This window comes from Rhinatrema bivittatum, chromosome 15 (assembly GCF_901001135.1).
Source record: "Rhinatrema bivittatum chromosome 15, aRhiBiv1.1, whole genome shotgun sequence".
Classification (NCBI taxonomy): domain Eukaryota; kingdom Metazoa; phylum Chordata; class Amphibia; order Gymnophiona; family Rhinatrematidae; genus Rhinatrema; species Rhinatrema bivittatum.
In genome coordinates this window covers 62,145,721-62,162,054 of record NC_042629.1, presented here as the reverse complement: position 1 = coordinate 62,162,054, position 16,334 = coordinate 62,145,721, and the positions used below count along the sequence as shown (strand labels likewise).

The following is a 16,334-nucleotide window of genomic DNA, read 5'->3' as shown; positions in this document are numbered from 1 at the left end:
GACGGATATGCGGTGTGTGTGAGTCTTTAGTGCTGCAGCGCAGCTGACGCAGCTTCAAGGCCGAGCCCCAGAGGCCTACGGCGGCAGCTGATGAATACGCCCTGCACGGGGGTAACCTGGAGCTTCACCTTTACCAGCCGCCTCCTCCGCAAGTTGAGCCCTTGGGGTTCTGGCGGCCGGCAAGACTTAAGCGGGTCCCTGGGGGCAAGGGTGGTAGTTAGCGTCCGGTGGCGCACCAGAAGCAGAGTGAACAGCAGGCTTACACGGAAGTCAGAAGAGAGCCAATGTTGGGGCAGGCAGCAAGCAAAGACAGTCAGATCCAGGCAAAGGGATCAGGGCCCAGGCGGCAGGCAACCACGGTCAGGTCAAAGCAAGAGGTCGGGTGCAGAGCCAATAAGCTGAGGGTGACCATGAACACACACAGGAGACACTGACGACAAGGAAGATAGGCTGGACAGGCTGGGCTGGAAGACAAGGCAAGGCTGGATGAGGCTGGACTGGAAGGCAGGGTAAGGCTGGACCAGGAAACAGGAACCAGGAACACGGAGAAGCAACATGCACTGCACCAAGATGCAGGAGAGCCGTTGCTGAGACGTCGTCTGCTCCTCAGAAGGAGCGTTCTGTAAGGAGAACGCGATGATGTCATCAGGAGGTGCCAAGGCAACTTTCCTGCCATGGGCCCTAAACCCTGCAGTGAGTCGGCCATGCCTAAGAGGAGGAGGAGGGGCCTGGGGTGCTGGGACGCAACGACCTCTGTCGGGCCATGTTCGGTGGTGCTGGGGTGGGGAGCGAGGCATCCCGGCCTCAGGAGAGCGTTGGCGGTGTTGGGGTGAGGCTGGCGGCTCTCGCAGGGTCTTCCCATGAGCCGCAGTTCTTGTTTCTGTCTTTTTCCATTTTTTTTTCTTGTTTCTCTTCTTTTTCTATCCCCATCTCTCCCTTTTTCTTTGCTCCAAGAAAGAATGGCAGGTGCATGGGAACCCTGCAGGTCCCTGGGCCTTACCCCTTCCTTGCTGCATTTTGGGTGTGGTTAGGGGGGCATCTCAGAAGAAGCGTGATGGAGTTTTAGGATTTATTTACAAAAGATCTGATATTCTGCCTTTAGTCCAAGTTGGTCTGAAGGCGGATTACAATAATTTAAATGAACAGAGGCAACAGAAAAGCTAACAGTCAAAGCAGAATTTGCAATTAATGAAGCATTTGGGATCCAGTATAGGAAATCCAATTTGTGAATAGTTCCAAGACCCAGTTGCATCCCTGCTGTGTATAACCAGCCCTTCGCAAAGGGTTCAGGAAGCTGGGTTGAAGATGTGGATTTTAGGGAAAGGCTTGGCTGAAAAGCCCTGTCTTAGCTTCTTTGCTGATCTTAAGGTAGCATGGATCTAGGTGCAGGGTTAGTGCACCAAACATTTGCTGCTTAACTGCTGAAAGCACGGAGTCTTGTGCAGGACAATCTGGCAGGATGGGGGGTGAAAGTCTAAAGTGCACAGACTGGGAGAAGGACCTTGGGGTGATACTGTCTAGTGATCTGAAGACAGCAATGTGACAAGGCGATAGCTGAAGCCAGAAGAATGTTGGGTTGCATAGAGAGAGGAATAACCAATAAGAAAAAGGAGGTGATGATGCCCTTGTACAGGTCCTTGGTGAGGCCTCACCTGCAGTATTAAGTTCAGTTCTGGAGACCGTATCTCAAAAAGGATAGCGATAGGATGGAGACGGTCCCGAGAAGGGTGACCAAAATGGTGTGGGGTCTGTATCGGAAGACCTATGAGGAGAGGCTGAAGAGAGGAGGTGCAGGGGAGATAGGATACAGACCTTTAGATGCCTGAGAGGTTTTAATAATAATGAATGTTCCTCTAACCATGGCAAAGAAAATAATACAACTAGGGGGGTCCCAAAATGAAACTCCAAGGGGAACAACGCAGAAGCAACATCAGAAAATATTTCTTCCTAGAGCGCATGGCGAATGCCTGGAATGCCCTTCCGGAGGAGGTGGTGAAGACAGAAACAGTGAATGAGTTCAAGAAGGCCCGAGATAAACATTGTGGATCCCTGAAGGCTAGAGATGGAAATAAAGAAAAGGGTGCATGGGGTTAACTTACACGGAGCGGCAGTTACTTCCCCGAACTGAAGGCCCGGGGATTACTACCCTTAACCAATTATTCTTCAGGATTTTGACGCAACCGCAGCATCGCTCTCCACTTCAACTGGGCGGGGGGGGGGGGGGGGGGTTGTATTCAGACGACAACCAATGCTGAGCCCCGACCTTTACAGTCCGGGGTGCTGATAATGCAGGACTGCGTCTACGGCCCAAAGTCTTAAAGCAAAGCTTCGAGTAAAATTGTCTGATTTATCAGGAAGGCTGCTCACCCCTTAAGGATGTTGCCAGCCGTAATTCTGTTATGGGTTTGACAATTGCTTGGTTTTGACTGTTAATATTACTGCCCTGGACATAAGGCGTGGGGTAACCTGCACGGAGCGGCACGTGCGATGGGAGGGAGTGTGTGAGTGTGGACAAGTTCTGGGGTGAACACAAAATCATGTTCTGGCAGTAGCAGGTCAGTTGTTTAGGGCGTCAGAACTGCTCTAGTTATTGGGGAGATGGGGAACAATGGTATCTATACATGTATCTATGAATGTGTGTGTGTACATCTTTGTGTGCGCGTCTGTGAATGTGTGCCTTTTTCAGTATATGTGCGCATCTGTGTTTGTGCAGCTCTGTGTGTATGTGTGTGTGTATACACATACTGTATGTCTATGTAGGTGTGTATCTCTGAATGTGCAGTACATGTATCTTTGTACATATGGGTGTTTTTATCTATGTCTATCTGTGTGTGTCTGCGAATGTTTGTGTATTTATGTGTATACATGTGTCTGTGCATTGCACAAATCGCCTTTAACTTTTGTAAATGCATTTCAAACTCATTTGAAGGAATGTTACATGAGGATTGTGCTTTGTCTAAGTATATAATATGTGTGTGTGTGTGTGTGTGTGTGCGTGTGTTGATGTATATGTAAATGTGATTGTATGTCTTTATGCATCTCTGTGTATTTGTGATTGTGTGCTTCTCTTCCCTTTTGTACATTAGTGTGTGTGCATGTTTACCAAAATGCATATTATGTATGAGTGGCAGTATGTGTGTGTGTCAGTCTTTGTGTATATCCTGCTTTCTAGTGTGAGCACATGTGTAATATACACATCTGTGTGTATGTGATGATCCCTGTGTCTGCATATGTATGCATGCATATATCTATTTATTTATAAACATTTGCTTTTCGCCTTTATCAGACTGTCTCAAGGCAGGTTACAATCAAATTATAATTAAATTCCAGTTACAATAAATCCATAGATTTTTTTTTAATTTTTTTGGAACTCACATAGGGAATAAACATGAAGGTAGATGCAGAGATTCCCAAACCTGTCCTGGGGGATCCCCAACTAGTCACGTTTTCAGGATATCCAATATGAATATGCATGAGATAAAATTTGCCTGCTGTGGAGGCAGTTTTGGAACCATGGAGGTAGAGAATAGAGGATAGAGGAAGAATGGGACGTCCAGGTACATAAAAGGGTTTGAGGAGCAAGGGGGAGAAGGGTGATCAGGATCCAATGGCCAATGATAAGGGATCTCAGTCACAGGCTTTGTCCAGGTCTTAGGGGTGGAATCTAGGGGAAAGCTTTGGCAGGATAGTCAAGCTCTGGCCTTTTTTTGCCTGAAGGTAAGGTAACGTGTCTCGTCGCCTAGGCCCAGCCTAGTAGTATAGCTTTCCGTATTTTGGGGACAAAGCAGCTGAACCTGTGGACTCTCGTACAGGATAACCTGGCAGCAGCCAATGGGGGAGAAGACAGAAGGGCCATTTGGGAGGATCAGAGTTCCCTTGTAGGGATGTAGGAGAGTCGGAGCTGGGAAACATACGCAGGGGCCAGGTTGTTTACACATTTGAAGACGAAACAAATGCATGTTGTCGACTGGAAACTAGTGTTGTTGCCTCGTGATCAGTTGCTTTGGCCTCTACCAAACTTCTAGCAGCCATACATGAACACGTGAAGCTGTGGCTGTGTGCGCAGTGGGACAGCGAGGATGGATCGCAGGACAGTTCTCCCTTGTACACATTCATTTCCAGCGACAATAATTAATCTACTGCATAGGCTGCTGCATTTTGCCAAGTAGTAGGAGCACGGCATAATTACATTCATCATATTCCCATTTGCGCTGAAGAATTACCTTATTAACAACTCATGATTAATTAATTCCAGCCAATTAAAAGAACAGATGAAGCCACATCTTACCAATTAAACATTCTGGGTCAATTTAGCAGTCCCTGTTCAATCAGTAGCTTGAGATGCAAAGTGAACTTTGTCATACTTATGATCTTGATGATTTATTTTCAAACATTTCTGCACAGAAACTGAGGAGCTCTTGACCTATGCAGTGCACATGCCATGCTGCTTAAATGCATGTCATGTGAGCACTGTATGCATGCAACTTTTTAAATGCATGTGGCACATACATCCTCTTTAAAAGCATGTATGGATGCAGTGTGAGCACTGCACATGTGACATATATGCAACCTCCAAGTATATATAGTTTGAGTAGTATCTGCATGAGACACATATACCCTGGCTGTTGATGCAAGCTGTGAGGCCACTGGACTCATGCAATACACACATGTCCTCTGAATGCATGCAATGCATGTGTGTTAAAGTATGGATGCCTTGAATACGTGTGGTGTGAATACTACAAGCATACGATATGCACTGCATGCATGTGACACATGAACTCTTTCGATGCTTGCAATAAAACATCGGCATTCAGTGTGTCTGTTGCATGTGTGAGGCACAATAGATTTTTGTAGGGGATATTTCCATCTCCTATTTGTGGTGCTGTGTTTCTCCATTGCTTACAATGTTTAAGCTCTCCTGCTGCCTGAGGATACTGCACCTAGCATACAGCAAGTACCTGCATGTTCTGAACATTCCCCTCTCAAAGACAGTCACAGCTTAACCAAGAGTATTTTCTACAAAAAGGGGGGATTCAATGATGGTTGGGAGTACGGGAGCTTCTGGATGTCCCATCTATTTGGTCCCCAAGTCACCACCTATGTGATCTTGAGTCGGACCTTGATTTCTAACTCTCGTGTCGAGGAATCCTGGGGCTTGTTCTGCCTAGAGGCAAACTATGAGTCACAGAATTCCTTAAGATGAGTCTGAAACCCCTAACCAGTCAAGAATCACACAATAGGTGGTCTGGCGTTGATTGGTATGTACTGGGTATCTTATCTAGATATCCTACAGCACAAGGTTGAGTTGAGAATTTTACAGCACAGCAACCACTTCACTGACATGAGGCATACAGAAAACTTTGCGGTTGAAGATGCAAGCTGAGTAGGAAGGAATTAGGAACTTGTTGCTAGGCAGATTGGAAACTGGCTGCAGTTCACCTCTGTTGGTAGATATTGCTCCTCCCTGGCATTGCCTTCCATACAGACCAAGGTCCATACTCTGTCCTGGTAATGATTAAGGAGGAAGTAATCTATAGAGTTGAGGAAGACAAAGAGAGGTAGAGGAGAGGAAGTGTGTGGACTCAAGGAGAAAAATGATGAGAAGAGGAAATGACAGAATGGATGATAGAGAGGAGAAGTGAGATAATGAACTGAGATGAATGATGGGTTTATGTTTTGTGATATAATGAGGCAAGAAGGTGAGAGAAAGAGCAACTAGAGATCCCCCCACTAGCTCAGCCTTGGATCATCTCTTTTGGCTCAATGCTAGACTTTGATTGGCTTTAAACGGCTGCAGGAAAAGATACTACACGGGATGCTGCAAAGGAAGTGTCACCCTTCTCTTCCCAGGAGAATACTGCCTCTGCTCTTATTCTCACAACATCCCTCCTTTATAGCACCAAAGGCTTAACTGACACCAGGGATATCACCTCTTAGCCAGGATCGATCGCTCAGGGCCCTCCTGTTATCAGACCCTGGAGCTGGCAAGTAGGAAGGGCTAATGGGATAAGGCAGAGAAGCACATCCATTACCAGTTTCAATAATTGTTTTACAGGGGCATCCCATGTCTTCGAGGCTCTGAGTGAAGCACAGAGCTTCTAACCAGGAAAATGGAGGGCCTAGCTGAATGAGAACTGGTGATGTGTGGAAGGCAGGGGAAGCATGAACTGGTGATTCGACATGGACTTTGCCATCTGGAGTAATTGTGAGTCAATCTTTGGTTGATGGGTTTTTTTTTCTCTCTCTCTATCTTCCTTTCTCTCCATTTGATAGGCGATCTGGAAGAATTGGGACGTGGATCCCCAACACATAACACACAGCTCTTTAGCTTTCTGGAAAGCAAGTTCTTTTATAATGTTTGTGGAGAGCTGGTTGGTGGGGTGGGGGAAGGGGGGAGTGGGGGGTGGGAGGTAGGGGACTGAGGAGGGGCTTCAAGGCACTACGTTGGGGGATAGGCACAGTAGATTGCTTAGACATTTGCAGATTCTTTTGGGGGAGTGCAGTGGTTAGGACCTAGGCTGGGAGGTCCTAACTTACTTAATACGAGAGCACTGGATACCTAAGCATTGTTTATGGGACTATGGTCATGGTTAGTTTAGCTATCCGCTGCGTTACTTGGAACGTGGGGGGCTGGCTTCAGTGACTAAAGGGTACAAATGTCTACAAGCTTTGCAGCGGTGGGGCGCACATGTGGCCATGTTACAAGAAACGCATTTGGATTTGAACGAGCATAGTAAGCTGAAGAGATAGTGGGTGGGAAAAGTGTTTTCCGCTCAATCTGGTACGAGAAAAGCGGGTGTAGCCCTCCTTCTGGGGAACTGAAGGTCATACCAGACGTTGAGAGGAGATATTTGTTGCTTGAGGGTTCCTTGTATGGAAAACCTTTTGTGTCTTGCTCTATTGATGCCCCTGATATTTACGATCATTGCCAATCTCCTGCTGCTTTACTCCAATGACTCAGTTGCTCTGGGAGGGAGATTGTAATTATGTGCACAATAAGCATTTGGATCAGTCATCGGAGATAGGAGGACCCTGCAATGAGAAAGGGGAGAGGTGTAGATTTTTTATGTACGAATCTGGACCTGATAGATACTTGGAGGGTTTTACAGCCACTGGAGAGGGATTCCACACGTGTCTCGAGCCTTTGACACGCCTTCACGTTTGGATTACATCCTACTTAACAGGAAGACCTTTCCCCAAGGGCGAGAGGCACAAATTGGGCCCCTCATTATATCTGACCATGCCCCAGTTTGGGTAATGTTAGAAGGCTTTAGGCCTGCAGACACTGCTCACTGTTGGTGATTTCCCAAGCACTTTACAAGGGTACTGGATTTAAGGAGTATTTATCTAAGAAATGGGAGGATTTTGTTTATAACAATGGGGTTCATGGGGTCTCCCCCCTCCTGTTCTGGGAGACTGCTAAAGTGGTGCTGAGGGGAAATATTATCTCTTACTGCATTGCGAAGAAACGTGCTATGGGGGTGCATCTATAGAGTGGAGCCGCAGGAAGCAGCTCATGTCCATGTTGTTGAGCCTTGACACGGAAAAAGCTTTTGATAGGCTGGACTGGAACTTTAAGTTTCAGACCCTACAGGCTTTTGGTATAGAGGGATTGTTCATCCAAACTATAAGAGCTCTTTATAGTGATCTCCAAGAGGTTATTCTTGTTAATTGTTAGCTCTCAGACAGGTTTCATTTCGGCAGGGGCACTAGACAGGGGTGCCCTCTGTCCCCGCTGCTTTTCATACTTGCTCTGGAACCTTTACTTTGTCATATTCAGAAAAATAAGGATATTCAAGGAATACAAGTAGGGGATAAGTCTAATGTGGAGGTTAAGTTGGCTGTTTTTGCGGACGATATGCTCCATCATGTGGCAAATCCTAAAGTTTCTTTGAGTGCCCTCATGATTGAATTGGCTCAATATGGTCAATTAGCGGACCTGAAATTAAATGATGATAAATCAGAAGCACTGCCGATCTCACAGCAGGTAACCCAGCTATAAACTGGTGATTTTCCGATGAGGTGGGCAGCGGAATAGTTTGTGTACTTGGGAATCTTATTGCACCGCGACCCAAAGTTAATGCATAAACTTAATTTCCATAGAGTACTGGGATCCACCAAAAAGTTTATTGAATAATTGGAAGGATTTTCCCCTATCTTTAGCAGGTAGGATTGTTCTTTTTTCAGATGATTATATTACCCAAGTGGTTATATTTTTTCCAAACCTTACCCTGTTTTCTCGATAGAACTGAGTTGAAGCAAGTGGAAAAATTATTGAGAGGATATCTATGGAAAAATGGTAAACCAAGGATTGTACTTAATCGCCCGATAGCTAAATGGGATAAGGGGGAACTAGGGTTAGCAGACCTAAGAGGGTATAACCTTGTTTGCAACTTGAGGCATGTGACCGACTCGCTTTTGGCTACTCATTTTTATACTCCACTTAATCTGGAGAAGCAACTCCTTTATCCATTGAGCCCAGGCAGAGTGTTGCACTCCCCATGAACAGCGTTGACATATGATGGCCACAAAGTACTTTGGTTGCACCTTTAGTGCACACTTGGAGGTCTCTGTGCTCTACTGTTAAGTTAAAATGTACTATTTCCCAGGTTTTACCCTTTATAGGAAATCCTAGATTCTTGCTTGGTTCTCAAAATCAGGTCTTTAGTAGGTGGGCTGAGAAAGATTTGAAGGTGATAGCTCAATTGGTGGATGAAGGAGGGCACATGAAATTCTTCCAAGAATTACTTACAGATTTTGGGTTAGATGGCAAGCACTACTTTTCCTATCTACAAGCACAGTACTATATCCATTCCTTGGGGATTACAGACTGGACTCACAAGGGTCAAGAGTTTTTATCTGAGCTATTTGATGTGGAAGATCCAGTCTGGCTTACTGTCTCCTTCTTAGACCATAAATTAATAGATAACATGTCACCTATGGACTATGGCAAATTAATATAAGGATGGGTGCGGGAACTTGATTTGTATTTATCTGAAGATCACTATGCACAATGTTTTAGGAGAGTGCGTTCGATTACATGTAATGTTACACTTCGGGAAAATAATATAAATTTGTGTTAAGATATTACATTTCTCAAACATTGGCCTGCCGGATGCATATTACTAACTCAGATGTATGGGTCAAATGTTTGCCCCATCCAGCAACCCTGGGACACCAATTTTGGGGTTGCCCTTGTACTGTTGGATTGTGGGAACATATTATTGTGTATATTCATAGGGTTACTAATATACTGCTACCTTTATGTCCTAAGGTATTGCTATTTGACAATTTGATGAGTTTTGCTGTGGGTCAAAGATATCTAAAATTGTGGTTGAGGAAACTTTTGCTGCTTGCTAAGAAAGTCATTTTGCAATGTGGATGAGGGAGGATCCGCCTATACTGACTCAATGGAAGAACTTGATACACAACTTATGTCTGTTTGAAAAATATGTCGAACAATCCGATCTTTTGAAGAGAAGGAACACTTTTCTGTGAATATGAGACTTCTATATGCAGTCTTTGCCCCATAGAGTTTGTAATGATATTTTGAACATACTATGAAACATCCATAGGAGCCTGTGCTATTCTCTCTTGGTTATTGTGTGGATGAGGGTGGTGACCTTGCAGGGGGGAAGGTGTGGTCTGGGGAACCATTTTGTACTGGATGGGGGCGCTAGAAGAAACCACCAGCGCTCCTAGTTGTAGTGTTGGAACAAATGTCCGGTGTTGTATTGTTGAAAACTAATAAAAGAATATTTAAACTAAAATTATTTCCTTTCCAAACCTGCCCATCGTATCAGCTTAAAGAATCCCTTTTAATCAATGCAATTTACTTCCTCCCTCAGCCCAATGCTTCATGAATATTTATGTCCTTTATTGATGTACACCACCCATAGACAGTATATTTTTATTGTTTAAGTTATGCTGGTTTAATGATTATATATGTTTTATTGTACCCCGCCCCGAACTTTTAGAACAGGCGGGTAACAAACTCTTTTAAATAAATAAATAAAATAAAATCCAGTGAAAAAGTGGCCAAAGAAAGCTGAGGATTGTTCCTTAAAGGGAGAGATTGGATACGAATTTTTCATACCCCCTTTTCCACAAATTCATTGACACTTTGCCTGATCTTGATAGTATGTGATGTGATTGGATTTATTCCCAGCGGGATAATACAATAAAGATGTCAAATCCTGTCCCTGAACCCGCAATTTTTCCAACTCCTGACAGTACTAAGGGGATCACTAAGGGCCTTAAGCTCGAAATGGGCATTGAGGCCCATTTCGAGCTCAAGGCCCAGACCACATGTCCTTCCTGGATCCCCTCCCCCTGATTGGCACTGGAGCTACATACACAGGCACACACAAAGATGTACACAGACACACATGCACACATACATGCCTGCTTACACAGTTACATATATATGTTTAATTTTAATAATTTGAAACAATCAAGGCGGTTCACACAGTAAAATACCAATTAACAAAATCATTTAAAATACAGTACAATAAAAATAATAGAATACAAACAATAGCAATTACCACAAATACATAACTCAAATGAACAATAATCAACCATGAGCCTGATTTTCAAAAGCATTTACATGCTTAAAAATAGGTTTTACATGTGTAAATGCACTTTACCCTTGTAAGTGGACTTTTGAAAATTGTGTACTATATGCCATTGAATTGTCCATAGGTTTACCCACATAAGTGCACTTTAAGTGGGTAACTGGCTTTTGAAAATTGCTACAATAGTAGTTACATTTACATATGTAAATGTTCTTGAAAATTACCCCCATATATCACTCACCATCAAAGACATATCACATACCACTCCAGTCATAACATGCACAACTCCTGCTGACCCAAAAATGGCATTCCGAGCTTGGGTTTCAGCCTTTTCCTTTCTAGCCCTTGGCCAGCAAAGATGATCTGATTCACCCAGGGAAGTGCAATGGGAGATGGGGAGGAGGAAGGTGAAGGAACCTGAGGGTTAGGAGAAGGAAATTTTCTAAGATTGGCTACCAGCCAACCACTCTCTAACATCATCACCATCGATTGGTCGGTATGTATCTTGTGATCTGCAGCTTGGTTATGGAGTTTTGAGGTGACTTTTGATCTGTAGTTTTAAGAGGCTCTCGGTTTTTGTAAGACTTTTGTAAGAGATTGATTGTGTTAAAGGAATTTCTTCCTTGGGTATGCATGAAAAGTGTATTTGACTGAAGTTTTACTGCAGTTACTGCTTCATTCTGTTCTGATAATTATTTCTTTGTGTTTATACAGTTGTTACATATACCATTTGATGTGCTTCCCGATGCAGCCCTCTGGCGAAACACAGACCGTGTCAAGGGACCTACTTTCTATAAATTGTGATAACTTGTGAAGCTCTCAATAAACTGCTCCTAAGTGGCTTATCAACAGAAAGCAATGGACAGTAATAAACTTCCTATCACACATCCATTTCTATTGCTATAATATCGAGTGTGTGATTCTTCACTCCATTTGTTTGTTTGTCGCTGCATATTTGGGGTAATGACAGAGAGGTACATATTCAATAAGCAGGCGAGTAAGGAAGTTAGCCAGAAAAAGTTACTTTATCCAGATAGTTAGTGGAACTTACCTGGATATGTTTTCCACTAAATATCCAGGGTACAGTGATCCGAATAATTTTAGATCGGCTTTTTTTGCAGAGAGGCTTGTCTACACAAATTTTGCAGGATAGCACTCAATATGGGGGTATCCAGCTAAATATGTTAGCCTGCCACAGTCCCTTTTTGCCCAGGTAACAAAACGTTTGTGGGGACAAAATTTTGCAGGATAGCACTCAATATGGGGGTATCCAGCTAAATATGTTAGCCTGCCACAGTCCCTTTTTGCCCAGGTAACAAAACGTTTGTGGGGACAAAATGTATTCAGACAAAAGGTGCATATTTTTAAAGGGGACGATTTATTCGGAGAAAAGCCGATTTTATTGCAAAATATTGTCTTCTGAACATTTTGTATGCGTATTACCTGTGTGATATTGAAAATACTGAATTTGACTTGATTATACAAACACCACATGCCAGCTTCCAGAGGAGGCTGGAGCAGGCACCAGCATGCCCAGGGCCTGAAACAAATGCATCGGGTTTGTTATTTGAGGTGGCTGAACTGCAGTGCTCCAGGCCTAGCAGCCTCACCCCAGGTTTAACAGACTGTGTGGTTATCGGTTTTGTTTCTGACAGTTGGAATTATACTGGCAGATAAAGCCCCTGACTGAAAAAGCAACCTCAGATGGAGATCAAACACAGGGGATTCCTCAGGCAAGAAAGTACCATGAAGGCTCCAAAAAGCAGAGATAAGGTCCCATAGAATAGTCCATGCACATGGCAGGCATATTGCCTATCATGAGACCTGCTGGGGTTGTGCGCATCCTTTTAAAACCTGGTTTCGTGTGCATAAACAACTGTACTAAAATAGCCCGGAGCTGAGTGTTTCTTAAAGTGCATGTATAACCAGGTTGAAGCAAGCAATTTTATGTGAACTGAACAGAGGCGAACTGAACAGAGGCATACCAGAGGGGAGAGAGATGGGGGAGCAGCACTTAACGCGCACGCTTCTTGATTTTAAAAACGTTTGCACGTAAAGGATCCGATTTTCAAAAGCATTTACACCCTTACAAATGGGTTTTACACATAAAAATGCACTTTACCCATGTAAGTGGGCTTTTGAAAATTGCTATAATATATGCCATTGAATTGCCCATAGAAATTACCCCCACAAGTACCGTATACTTTGCGAGGGTAAATGGCTTTTGAAAATTGCTACAGTACATTTACACATGTAAATCCTTTTGAAAATTATCCCAAAAATGTACATGCACACATTGTATGCCCTCCGAAGAGGTGTAACTTTACAAGAGGGAATGTGCGTGTGCGGGATCATTCCAAGTAGCTGAATATTTTAAAAGCCAAATGTAATGTGCATGAGTTGGCTTTAAAAATACTGGGCAAAACTGGCGTGTACAGCATGCTTTCAGGCTTCACCGCTGTGCTGGCTATTTGAAAGCTTACCCTCCCCAAGATGCTATGTTAAGCAAGGGTGCAGGAGAAACGTGTACCACTACTAGCGTCTCTTAATGGGCCACTGCACCTTGTTTTGCAAGTGGCAGAAGGCACGAGGAGGAAGATCCTGTCCAGTTTGTTCTTGGCCAGGTGGTTTCCTCCTTGCTCCTTTTGGGCTTCCAGCTCAGCTGAAACCGGGGCTGGGATCTGGCGCCCTGAGTCTTTTGTTCGCAACTTCCTGGGGAATTCACCCTCCGATTTACATTACTTCCCCACTCACTTTAATCCAGTCATTGCCACGACCGTTCTGGGCCGGGGCGATTTTTCCGGGAGCCCACAATCATGGGCCCTGTATCCGGACTTTTGGAAGAAGATTTCCCAAACAGCTCGCAAAAGGGGTGAAGTCGGTGGTTACTTTTCCCTCGCAGATCTTGCACCAGTTTTCCCCTTTTGAAAATTGCCTGAGAAAATTGCCCTACAGATCTCCTTTTTGCACAGGTGTTTTGTTTTTTTTTTTCTCTCTGGGTAAAATTACGCACGTGCAGCCAGAAAATACAAAAGTAATGTGCATGACTGCAAGCCCCTCCCCAACTCCGCCCCCAGGAACACCTCCCTTCAGTATGGGTAATATTATGCATGGACTGGCACTAAGCACGTAATTTTACACACCTATAGGGCTGGGCAGTTTGGGGGGAGGGATCCCCCTCCCCCCACCGTTTACCAATGGACATGGGTTTTGAATATTGCTATTACATGATGATCTAAGATTCCCTCTCCAGGGGGCTGTGAACACTGCCTCTGAAGCAGTGGCTGGCACGAGGAGCAGAGGACCTGAGCTGAGAATCAAAGCCGCCCGGGTCTCTTTGCGTGGTGGCAAGTGGCCCTGCCACAGAGCCAGCAGGCCAGCTCCATTCAAACCTGTTTTAGTAGAAACATTTAAACAATTGTTCTTAGCAATTTACTAGTTTCTCTGCAGTGAGAAACCATAAATATAGCCTTGTATTATTTCCACAGGCTGGGATATGTGAGCCACGCCTCCTCTGCTTGCATCTCGGTTTTGGGGGCTAAAAAATAAAAATGCATCTCTGACATAAGCCTGGGTGAAGAGGAGGTGCATTTCCAAAAATCACAGTGACGTTTGCCCTCAGCCTTGTCTCTCCTATAAGAGCCTACCTGAATACTCAGCTTATCGTCCTCACCTACTTTTACTACTGCCCTCTGACGGGACAATGCAATAAGACGCGCGGTAAAACGTACCGAGCGCCCGTTTTCCTAACACGCGCCCAACCCCCTCTCCTGGGCACCCGATGCTTTATTAAAATGAGCTGCTGCATTAAAAAAGGATGGGCTAGGGAGAAATTGTGCGTCCCTGGTGCTCAAACGCATCGGGCACCCAGGAGACGTGGCTGGTGCACCCTCAACTGCTCAATAGGAGCGTGCGTTTTATCCTGCCTCAGAAGATTTACACACACAATATATATGCACAATAGCAAGGGGGAAATCAGCCTGGAGTGTGGATATTGTGCCTGAATACTGTGCATCCAGACATTTTTATTTTTTTTTTAATCAATCCATTATATATTTTTTTTAAATTCTTAACGCAAGCAGTAGATCTGCTGTTGTCTGTGATTCCTCCTCTCTGGAAGACCCTCAGAGAACAGTATTTTTTGGGGGCTGGCATTAAATTTGCCGGGTTAAAAAAGTGTGAATTGGGTGGCCGGGGATATCAAAAGGGTTTGAATCCTGTATCCTCCAGGATCCGCCATACAAGCCTCACAGTCCCTTGCAGCCGGGAGGTAACCGAGAAAAAAAAGAGAGGCCTGGATTGTTTATCAGGGGTGTCCATTCCTAATTGCAAAGTGAGGGGGAAAAAGCCAGAGATCAACTGGGATCTGTGGCATTGCACCAGGAAGGAAACAGAAATCTAAAGGACACCACATTCAGTGCTCACCTTAATGTAATTCTCCGGTCCTCCCCCCGCCCTCTGCCTCAAAGACATCGATCATAGTAACATGGTAATGATGGCAAATAAAGACCAAATGGTCCATCCAATCTGCCCAGCAATTCGCTTGTGGTAATAACTTCCGCCCATGCAGAAATGTTATATAGGATCCCCCTTTCCTCCCTTCCAACAAAAGCCTTTAGGGATCCGCCGTGATCATCACCCGCCATTTTGAACTTATTTACTGTTCTCATCCTCACCACCTCGTCTGGGAGGTCATTCCAGGCATCCACCACTCCCTCTCTCTGAAGAAATATTTCTTGACGTTGGTTCTGAGTCGTTGCATATTGTGACCCCTAGTTGTACAGTTTCCTTTCAAAGGAAAAGGTCTGATGTTTGTGCTTCAATAATCACGGCAGTAATACAAATATGGAAATTATAGTAACTATAATAACCGGATACAATATACAATCTCATCAGCAATTAAAAGCACAAAATCACCACGTATAATCAATCACAATGAAACATCACATTTCCACAAAACAACAATGGGCCCTTGTTCTTAGAAATGTGGTAATATTTAATTGAAGTTGATTCTATGTGATTTTGTGCTTTTAATTGTATTAATAAACAGATTGTTGTCAAGTACATTTGTTGTTGGTGATGTGTATCATTAATACCTTTCAGGTATCTGAAGGTCTGTATCCTATCTCCCCTGCACCTCCTCTCTTCCAGATCATACATATTCATATTCTTCAGCATCTCCTCATAAGTCTTCCAATGCTGAACCCTCACCATTTTGGTCGCCCTTCTCTGGACCGCCTCCATCCTGTCAATATCTCTTTTGAGATACGGTCTCCAGTACTGAACACAATTCTCCAGGTGAGGCCTCACCAAGGACCTGTACGAGGGCATCATCACCTCCTTTTTCCTGCTGGTTATTCCTCTGTGTATGCAGCCCAGCGTTCTTCTGGCTTCAGCTATTGTCTTGTCACATTGCTTTGCCATCTTCAGATTGTCAGACACTATCACCCCAAGATCCTTCCGCAATGTTGTTCACAAAGAAATTGATCAGAACCAGTCCCAATACCGATTTTTCTTCAGAGCGGGTTCCATTTACCATTACACACTGTCTCCAGTCAGTAAACCAGGTTGTAATCCTCTCTACCACCTTAGCGTCCACTCCCAAGCTTCTCATTTTATTCACAAGCCTTCTATGCAGGCCCGTATTAAAAGCTTTGCTGAAATCCAAGTAGATCACACCTGACACAGTCTCTCTTTGGTAAACCATGCTGCCTCGGATCTGCATCCCACTGGATTCACGATATTTCATTATCCTTTCGC

At 44.3% G+C, this 16,334-nt stretch overlaps 1 long non-coding RNA gene across 1 annotated transcript; it reads left to right on the top strand.

Moving 5' to 3' along the window:
* Window positions 1–5,362: 5,362 nt before the first annotated feature.
* Window positions 5,363–11,418, top strand: LOC115076398. Its single transcript, XR_003852748.1, has 3 exons — window positions 5,363–5,447; window positions 6,056–6,205; window positions 11,289–11,418. It is a non-coding gene; the product is annotated as an uncharacterized LOC115076398 (long non-coding RNA).
* Window positions 11,419–16,334: the final 4,916 nt, after the last annotated feature.